Source organism: Etheostoma spectabile, chromosome 18 (genome assembly GCF_008692095.1).
Source record: "Etheostoma spectabile isolate EspeVRDwgs_2016 chromosome 18, UIUC_Espe_1.0, whole genome shotgun sequence".
Taxonomy (NCBI): domain Eukaryota; kingdom Metazoa; phylum Chordata; class Actinopteri; order Perciformes; family Percidae; genus Etheostoma; species Etheostoma spectabile.
Genome location: NC_045750.1, coordinates 3,886,192 through 3,897,247, shown reverse-complemented (window position 1 = coordinate 3,897,247; position 11,056 = coordinate 3,886,192).

Below are 11,056 nucleotides of genomic sequence, written 5' to 3'. Positions count from 1 at the left end.
TATGTACGATACATTATTTACTTTTTCATAAAGAAAATTGGTGACCTTAAAGGTTGGATTTTACCTATTTTTTTAAATTAAGGCATTAAAATCAATTTCCAAAAATCTGTCCATCAATTTTTTATTCCTCTTTTTAGTCAACTTTAGCATGGGTATGTAAACTTATGAGCACAACTGTATGTGCATAAAATTGTGTTAGAAAAACAATTATCAATTAATAAAGTAATGCCCAAACCCCCATACGGTCCCGGTCAGGATGGAAAACTCTCCTCCAGGACAACAACACTTCGTAGGTCTTTGCCGGCCTGCAGCCACATTAAAGCCGAGCTACCGTACAAAGCGTCCCCGCTGCAGCTTTGTACTTTTGTTTGTGTGTGGAAGCAGCATGGTGGCCGGAAAGCGTTGGTGGTCTGCCCCAGTGCCCCCTGGGAGGCAGTTTTACGCATCCGACTAAAGCAGCTCAGTTCTTGTTGGCTGACAAATTGGGCAGCGACGCCGCAGCGCAGAGCGTATGTTCTCAATTTGAAATAGAAAGCTTTTGATCTAAAGATCAATCTCAATTATTTTTCTCCTTCTTTAAATGGCGTCTGCCTGTGACCGAGATGGTGAAACGTTAACAGGCTGGCTTGTTTTCCCCTGTACTTACGAACAATAAAATAAGATAGCCTCTTTTGAAACGTCGAAAAACAAGATGTCTATTGTTTCACAGCAACGCTGGCAGTTTTTGCCTTCTGTGAAGCACCAATTAAATTTTACTGTGAGTCCCTTGGTCGACAACGACTTGACTTTCATGCCCCCACTTTCGCCCACTCGATGCTGTGATTGGTCAGCTTTGTGCGAAGGTGAGAAAATGAAGCTGGTTTGAACTTCTCGCTCCCACTCGTCATTCTTTACCCCAGTGGTTTCCAACCTTTTTTTCTGATACCCCCACTGTCAGATGAACGCAACCCTTCATCATTTCACAATGTATGTTCCAAATGCAGCCAAAAAAAATGTAGTATGTAACAATGGATATTGTAATTTTTTTTCAATTGGACTGTCAATATTGAGGTTGGTTTGGTTAGCAGTCATACTTCTCAACCCGGTCTCACGCCAGTTCGTGAAATGATCACGTTATTTAAATTTATTGATTCATTTATAAGTCACGTTAATAATTTTTAACGATTTTCAGCTCACAGGGCTCTAGGGTGCTAGTTAGTTTCTGTTAGCTCACAGGGCTCTAGGGTGCTAGTTAGTGTCTGTTAGCTCACAGGGCTCTAGGGTGCTAGTTAGTGTCTGTTAGCTCACAGGGCTCTAGGGTGCTAGTTAGTGTCTGTTAGCTCACAGGGCTCTAAGGTGCTAGTTAGTGTCTGTTAGCTCACAGGGCTCTAAGGTGCTAGTTAGTGTCTGTTAGCTCACAGGGCTCTAGGGTGCTAGTAGTGTCTGTTAGCTCACAGGGCTCTAGGGTGCTAGTTAGTGTCGTTAGCTCACAGGGCTCTAAGGTGCTAGTTATTGTCTGTTAGCTCACAGGGCTCTAGGGTGCTAGTTAGTGTCTGTTAGCTCCCCAGGGCTCTAAGGTGCTAGTTAGTGTCTGTTAGCTCACAGGGCTCTAGGGTGCTAGTTAGTGTCTGTTAGCTCACAGGGCTCTAGGGTGCTAGTTAGTGTCTGTTAGCTCACAGGGCTCTAAGGTGCTATTATGTCGTAGCTCAAGGGCTCTAGGGTGCTAGTTAGTGTCTGTTAGCTCACAGGGCTCTAGGGTGCTAGTTAGTGTCTGTTAGCTCACAGGGCTCTAGGGTGCTAGTTAGTTTCTGTTATCTCACAGGGCTCTAGGGTGCTAGTTAGTATCTGTTAGCTCACAGGGCTCTAGGGTGCTAGTTAGTGTCTGTTAGCTCACAGGGCTCTAGGGTGCTAGTTAGTGTCTGTTAGCTCACAGGGCTCTAAGGTGCTAGTTAGTGTCTGTTAGCTCACAGGGCTCTAAGGTGCTAGTTAGTGTCTGTTAGCTCACAGGGCTCTAGGGTGCTAGTTAGTGTCTGTTAGCTCACAGGGCTCTAAGGTGCTAGTTAGTGTCTGTTAGCTCACAGGGCTCTAGGGTGCTAGTTAGTGTCTGTTAGCTCACAGGGCTCTAAGGTGCTAGTTAGTGTCTGTTAGCTCACAGGGCTTTAGGGTGCAGCTAAAAAATTTCCTCTAGGTTGCACCGGTGCACTTAACGCCTTTGCATCCGCTGCCTCTCTACAAACGAAGCAATGTTGTTCATATTAATATGGTTTGGTTTTGCGTTACATGACCCATTTCTTCTGTAAAGCCGTGCCTGTGTTTGGATCTCTCCTCTTAATCTCCGTGCGCCCCGCCCCCATTCACTCGGCTCCCAGCAACATGGAGAGACACAGCGGCGACAGCACCGGTCCACACTTCTACATTTGTCCACAGTTTTAATTGTTATGAACACAGCTGTATGTTGTTAAGCATAAGAGGAAAACCTGTATTTGTACCAGTGTTTTTTCTGGGAACTCTGCTATCACGGCCACCACCGAAAAAAACACAGAAGAAGTTATTGAATGCAACTAACTTAAGTTTGTTGAGTAACAGAGAGATGTGCAAGAGAGGTGACAAATGGTTAGAATATCATAGTTCATAAAAATGCAGCGCAGTGACAATACAGACATTTCATACACACGACGTGTGTAACTCAGCCGACCCGCCATGCGACCCGTGCTGGACCCGTTCATAATGAGTCAGCCGTCTCTATGTGAGTATCAAACGTCCATCGCGCTGAAGGAGCTTTCTCAGAGATACATTTTTTAAATATATTCTAGTCTATTTATTTCAGATAATTTTCATTTACATGTTTTGCAGCTGTATGTATGTACAACATACAACTTTAACATAAGAGGAATGTAGCACAATATGGATGTGAAAGTCATAAATTGCCTATGTGACAATAAAATTTGTTTTGGTTAAAGTCAACAAATAATTGTGATAATGAATCGTGATCTCAATATTGATCCAAATAATCATGATTATCATTTTTGCCATAATCGTGCAGCCCTGCTGACACACCGACTTGATTATCGGCCATCGGACAGTCTGGCGAGGTCAGTGACTCGAGTTTGTTTGGTGTGTTCCATGCCATCGTCAGTCGGAGGAGCCGTCGGCGTCCATTTTGCCTGATTTGACTTGTTGAATCAACAACTTGTGATAGCCCTTGACTAGTGAATCAGTGCACAAGAAAAACCAGAGCTGACAACGCCGGTGTCTTCTTATTACTCGCCAGTGTATTTTCTTCCGTTCAACGAGTAACAGCGATCCTTCTTGACGGCTATCAACACTCTGATGAAGACAATGACTGACGACAGCGTACTCTGTGTTTACGATGTCCAGGGAGGTGTTCCGTCATTTACAGTTTTCACTTTTTGGGCGACAAAACAGATTAGCGCCACCTGCTGTTATGGAGACGTATTACATCTCGTGTCACAAGTCGCTTCAGTGTGTTCCGAGGCACTTTTTGAGGTGTGAAGCTGACTATTCAGTCCGACTGACTTTTCGGCCGACGGTCGGCCGTCAGGTTGGTGTGTCAGAGCCTTTAGAGGCCGAGCAGGTGTCTGTCTTCCTGCTCTGCTCAGGTGAATCTCCTCCCTTTGTCCCTGAGTGACACCCAAGCAGCAGAATAGCCGGTGAGGAGGCTCCTAATTACACCGTTTAGTATCTGCTCTTTTCCTCATTAGTGACTTCTCCTCCCTGCAGCCTTTTGTCCGTATGATCTGTGTGAGTAATGAGCCGTGTGAGCAGCAAAGGGACTCTGCTGTTGGTGAGCCGCCCCCTCTCCGCCTCACTTCAAACAAAGCCAACCCAGGTCATTTGTAAGTCGGCTGCTAAACGGCCTCCTGTTTGGGAGGGAAGGAGGGGGGGACAATAGAAGCTGTGGCCTGTGCATGTCTTTGCAGAGTTATAACCAGCTGCCCCCCCCGGTGAGCTGCCGCCGTCTGATTGGCCAGCTTTTAATGTGGCAGCCAAAGAGCTCCCATGCTAATGACACGCTGCTCTGTTTGAATGGTCGCAGCATGAGGCAGAGAGCTGGACCAAAAACACACATCAAAACATCCAAGCTGCAGATGGAAGTTGTCACAAGTTTAGTGAGTTTTTCTACACCAACATTTTTTTGGTTTTGTTCCTCATTAGCTCCTGCATTGCATTGAGACACACAGAGAAAAATAAATGAAAGAGAAATGGCTGTAAACACATAGAGAAAGTTTCACGTCAGAGTTAGGACATGGATCCTTAACCAAAGTAAAAGTGTCAGTACAACAGTTGAAGCAATACTCTTTAACAAATGTTCTACAGTCAAAAGGTACTCATGATGAAGAGGAGTAGGGTTTAGTTCCACTGTTGGCTGAGATGTGTATGTTTTCCGATCAGTTGAAGATGTAAAAGAAAGTACAGTAAATAACAGAAAAAGTAAAGCAAGAATAAAAGAAATGCAGAAAGAAAGTTAAAAAATGGGCAAATAAAAAAGACACTTAAATTATTTAGAAAATGCGTAATGTCATAATGTATCATGCTGTAGTAAAGCTGTTCCTGTGTTCCGGAGATACATTTTACACATTTTTAGAGAATGAAAAACACCCCCAGAACTTATTTGTTCAAGCAGCATTAACGCCCCAACAGAGGTTAAAAAGCTGGGTATCCCTGCGGTTTATTCAGATCTGAAAAAGTGTCAAAGCAGCTTTGAGCCCCTTTAACCAGTGTTGTACTCAAGATCAGTCTTGGTCTCGAGACCACTTTTTGAAGGTCTCGGAATCAATTGCGTTCTTTTCTCGGCCTTGTCTCTGTCTCGAATAAGGGGACACCGGCTTTTATTTCAACTCCAGATGTGGCTACTGCAGCTGTTCACCATCAGGGGGCAGCATGAGGCAAGAAGTCCCTGAGAGGAACAGGAGTCCAGGAGGAGCGCTCTGTAATATCAAGGATTTAACATGTGGTTCCCCAGAAGTTCTTGATCACTGTCGTGTCTGTTATAGGAGCTACATCGTAACCCTTTGAGGACGACAGACCCGGAAGTGCATCAAAACAACTTTTTTATGTCTCTATTAATTTTGAAGCAATAATCACACTGATAGCAACTTTATTTATTGCTGTTGGTATGAAAACCTAGAAAACCTTTTCTCTCAAATATTTTTTTTTCTCATAAAATGCTTTTTTGGTATCAGTGTGATAACGTTATCTCAAACATTTTTTCCCCTCTCAGATCATTTATTTTTTTGCATGTAATAAAAAAAGAAACAAATCTAGCTCCATATACAGGTGTAGACACGAGGTTTAGATATTGCCGGAATCGGCCGCATCGGCGCCCTTTTATCGGTTGATCATCACTCACGCTGTAAATTAGGAGACAAGGAAGATGGGTTGTGATCATCTGTCTCTTTGTGGTGATTGGTGGACTTGTTGTCCATTTTGTGAAATGAATTTGGTAAATTTATGAGTGTAGGTGGGTTTTCAGAAGAGTTTTGAAGAATTTCAAAAAGCCAGCTTCAACTTTTCAGCTTTAGGGCCAAATTATCTCTTTACATAACAAGTTCCTCCTGATGAAGGCATTCAGGGTTCATCTTCCGTACAGTGGACGGCAACGTTTTTAGAGAAGAATGGTGGAAATGAAAAATCAAATTATTCTGCAAGATATTGCAATTATGATTTGATTTGTTTTTTAAAAGTTCAGCTAAGGTTCAACATACACTAATAAAACATGTCATGGAGCATTATAACATAAGACACCATCAAAACGGCTATATGATCTTATGAAAGGATGAGAACATGCAGTAGATATGAACTTCCAGCAATAAATGTTGTTTTTTTTAACAAGCAAGGAATATTCAACGGTCAAATACAGAACATTTCTCACAAAAGCTAAAGTTATAATAATCAAAATAATTCCAATAAAATAATATTGCTGTAACCTGAAATTTCTGATAGGCCTCAGTTGAGTTGCAGCATCTACACATTGCACCTTGAACCATCATGATAATTCATTTAGAAAAAATCCACTGAAAATAAGACATCGTCCTGGAAACGATCTGTGACATAGAAAATCAATTCAGCATTTACCTAATGAAAAAATGCCAATATAATAATAGAAAGAGGAATACTTCAATGCCGCTATTTAGACAATATTTTCTGGTTGACTACTGGTGCTTTAACAAAATCATTTTCACAATGAGATTTTATGATTAGCTAGAATAGTGTCTCAAGTAAATAACTTTAGCTTTTTAAGTAGCTTTTAAATTCAGGAAAAGACACCACTTATGCCATATTACAAAATTACAATATCCAAAATCTAAGACGATATCTAGTCTCATATCACAATAACGATATAATATCAACATATTGCCCAGCCCTACTTCAGCCAACCGTTACATTCAAGCCGTTGCCAACTGAGTAGGGGCAGCTGTGGCTCAGGTGTAGCGCAGTTGCCTAGAAGGTTGGTGGTTCGATCCCTGACCCTGCAGTCCCATGTCAAAGTGTCCTTGGGCAAGACATTGGGAGCCGAAGTTGCTCCATATGCTGTGCCATTGGTGTGTGAATGGTTCCTGTACAATGTTAAAGCGCTTTGCGTTAGTTGTTATTTACATTTACAAAGCTAATTTCTACTCTCTCTCTGCTTCTCAGTATGACTATGTTCAGAATATTGTGTTGCCCGGTAACTTTCACGTGCAGAAACTCGAGTGAAGATAATGACCTCTTCTGATGAGTCCATTGTTTTTTTTAATCCTCCCTGGTTTACTGCATGCAAGCAACTGCATGGAGGAGGGGGTGGTACACGATCACGGAAGGCTTGTATCATGTGGACGCAGCAACAGTGTAAACACTCTTGCAACAGTGCAACAGTTGTCGTTACTTTCCTCATGGGAGTGACAGAAACTACGCACTATAGCTTTAAGACACAATTTTTGTATGTCTTTGTGAGGCTCTTTGTGGTATCTTTGTGTCTCTGCAGATGTGTTGCATCTCTTTGTAGTTGTTTGGGTCTCTTTGTAGCCTTTCGGTATCTCTTTGTGGACGTTTTGTGTTTCTTCGTGGTCATTTGGCATCTCTTGGCATAGAAATACTAACAGTAGGCAATAAACCTGTATTTATCTCTCTTTCACTTACAATTTGCTTTCATTTTTGAAAAATGCCTTCTGGTCTTTTCCAAAGTATGTATTTTGCATTGTGGTATCTGTTTCTATACATTTGGAGAAAGAACAGTGTTTTCAGTGTTTTCAGTGAACTAAAAAGCAAATAAAAACAAACCGTGTGATGCATTTAATGAGAGCTCTTACTTCAAGTGCCCTCTCCTGTTTAACTGCATTATGTTTTCCAAGGCCGGAGCTGCTCTGTTGTTTGGGGGAAGTATCATCAATGGGATGTCGGTTGAATCGCTGTTCATCATGTCATGTCCAGTCTGCAGTTCATTTTGAGCAATGAAAAAAGACATTGGAGACCAACGACCCTGCTCGAGGTCATGAAAAATATTCAGTTGTTCATTTATGAGAATAAATCATTTTCTAAAGTATGAAAAGACTGTTAGCTCAATCTCTCACAGGACCCAAACACAAAAAGGTTTTGTCCCATAGATGTACTGTCAGTCGGAGGGAAGCCAAGATCTGTTCGTTTAAACCCACTGCCCACACAAAGATGACACAGAGCTGGATTAAAATCCTAAGAAGGCTCGATACAACGTGAAACTTTGCTCCCCAGGGGCTCTAGACATGAACTCAGCATCGAGAACATTGTTTGTGTTCACAGAGTTTACTAAAAAGAAAGGTTTTAACAACTCACTTTAGTTGTTGGTGTTTCTGGTCGCTTACATGTCGCCAGTCCAAAAGAGTCGCTCTCCGAATGCAACGTAACAGGGAGGAGAGTAAAGATGGAAAACTCCTAAAGCTTAGTTCCATATAAATGCACGGATAATTTGTTGTTTGGCCAATCAATATTAACCTTGTAGCTGTAAAAGGAGCCTCATATAAGAATGACATTTCCTCCCATGGAGTCCGTTCATTCGCATTTGGAGATCGACACTTTTTAACTGACAAGATGGCGGATAGCGTAAACAACAACTGCTACAGTGAGTTGTTAAAACCTTTTTTTTTATTAAACTCTGTAAACACAAACAATGTGTAGAGCCCCTGGTGATACTTGGAGCAAAGTCTCATGTTGTATCGAGCCTTCTTATTGTTTTGAAATAGTGATTTTGATGCTATCATAGCAGCGCCCTTTGCACGGTCAATCTTTTTCACAATCAAATTCACAAAAAACACCCTATAGGTTGTATTTTGGCGAGAGTTACGCTTTAAGTGTATCATGTTAAATGCCTCGATAAAATATTCCAAACCCTTTTCAACCCATCTGAAGCGCGTCATCAAGTTTTACCGGCGGATAAACGTGGCCCTCCAGGTACTAGAGACTTTCATCTGTATTGGGAACAGAAAATCTGTAAACTTTCCCTCAAGTTACCAGCTTACACTAGTGGTAGCTAGCTAGCTTGGTTAAATCTTTCAAAATGAATCTAGTTGCAGTCTTGCAATATGTGTGACCCTGCAAGATCCCCAGTCTTCACATGTTATGACAGAGTGTTGTCTTTGGAAGTGAGATGGTGTCAGATGGTGTCGATCTGTCCAGTCTTCTAGTGTCTGGTGGGCATAAGTTGCCAGACGTGTCTGAGGAGAAAGTCGTCCGACTGACATTTAACTTCACCAGTAAGATTATTCCTACATTTGAGACATGTTTGTGTAACTGAGACTCAGCGTTACAGATCTGTAGCAGACGAGAGCTCCCATTTGAAAATGTGCGATGAACTTCCATTAACAATAATTGAGTCCCACTCCAGTGAGATGCTAACAGGGGAGGAGGAGGAGGAGGGCGGAGGAGTGTGTGTGTGTGTGTGTGTGTGTGTTGTTATTAAAATGCCTTCTCCTCTAATGTGCAGGTAAGGACCCCTCGCCGCTGCATCTCACCCGGCCCGCTGCCAGGCCCCGGTCTCGCTTTTAAGTGAGCGCCTTCATTGAGACAAATTTAGCTCAATTAAAGCGCTTTACCTCTGCCAAGAGTGTTTCACATCATCCGAGCTGCCGAGCGGCGCTGCCTTTTCAATTAGCACAGTCGCCACTGATCCTATTGCTGTTTGGGTTTGTGACTGTGGCGGCGGCTGCCCTGGCAACATAACCTCCAGCCGCCATAATGGAGATCAACAATGTTTTTACTCAGTTTAAAACATCAGTAAACAGACACACATGAATAAAAAAAATGAGCTGGAATATTATTAACAGGAAAGGGGGTGTTTGATTGAGAGGTGTTCAGGACTGGTCCTGCCAGACTCTGGTCCATTAAGCTGGTCCTACCAGACTCTGGTCCATTAAGCTGGTCCTACCAGACTCTGGTCCATTAGCCTGGTCCTACCAGACTCTGGTCCACTAGCCTGGTCCTACCAGACTCTGGTACATTATCCTGGTCCTACCAGACTCTGGTCCACTAGCCTGGTGCTACTGGACTCTGGTACATTAGCCTGGTCCTACCAGACTCTGGTCTTCATTAGTCCGGAGAGTCGGACCACTCTCCATTAATAAGTGTTGACTTCCTTGAAGGTGGGTCCTATGTTGAAGTTTAAAACTATTGGATCTTCACAGAGCCTCTCTGGATCTGACATAACCAACATAGGTGTCGATTTCGGTGAGGACGGTGATGGATACCTATCAGATTTAATCATGAGTCATTTTGTAGCCACCACTTTTTTTGAAAACCTGGATCTCAATTTAGTTAGAAAATAAAGTTAAAAACACATATAATTCTTGAGCGACAGATGTCAATAAATCCACAAAGATCTCTATCCCCACAGGGCGGGCCCAGACGCAGGCGCTCTGCTGCTGCGTTGGCTGCACGCTTCTTTCCTTTCGTAGCTCCTCTCTCTGAGTCTGATGTCATGTCATGTCCGCGTTCAACGTGGTACATGGATACATTAAGCAGAACATAGTAACTCATATTGCTAATGCTTTTTGAAAACGTAAGGCTTTCTTCTTCATAAAACGTGTCGGACATCATCACATTTTGGTATACATTTTTATTCATTTACATTAGGAAGCTACAGGACAGCTCCTTTCAAAACAGGACCTGCGCGAAAGAGAAAAAAAGAATGCATCATTGCAAGGCTGAAGTACTCGAGTCTGTTGTTCCTGTAAGATGGGGGTCATGTTTTTCCACCCAAACAAACCAAAAACAAAATGGCACCAATCAAACTGTCTACCTACATGGAACCTGAAATACCACTGTGTTTAGTGAAACTCAGCTTAAAAACAGGGGAAGAAAGGAGAAGTAAAATGTAAGTCTGTGTGCGTTTTAAAGGAGGGATGAAAAACTCTTTCTTCCTGCAGCACAATGGGCAGAAACCGACTCAAAGAGGCTAAGATGTAAAGACATTCTGCGGGCTGCCGAGGACACATCACAACCCTGGAGCTGCATCATATTATGTGAAGTCCTGCTGAGCTTTTCATGTGCAGGCTAAAGGGATCAGCAGCTAATCAAAGGGCGCGAGGGGGAAGGAGCGCTAACGCCGTTAGCCGGCAGCTTTGTTAGCATGAAACTACAGTGCAGCTTGAATTGGACGGAAAAAGAGATCTTTTTTTCCCTCGACGAGCTCTTTTATTAAACTTCTTATTAATCAGATGATTCATATCTGGTGGGTAAAAGTGCTGGAGCTCATGTTGTGTGAGCATTAACACAAATCAACTCCTGGGTCGCAGATTAAAGGAGATTAAATGTTGTTTGAATACTTAAGCGAGAGCTGCAGCAGCGTCTTTGTGCCAAATTTGTGGTTCAGATAGATTCAACTCCTGTGTGTGTGAGTGTGTGTGTGTGTGTGTGGGGGGGGGGAGCAAATGAGCAGAGGCCTTGTGTGCTGCTTTTACGCTTACATTATTTCTTGCAATTGTAAATGTTAAATGTGGCAATTGTAAATAATTGAACTCCTGAGATCATACTTTATCTTTGTATAGACTTTATAAGTCAATATGTTAAAGGTGCCAAAACAAAACCGTTTTAACTTGCATTTCTTGAA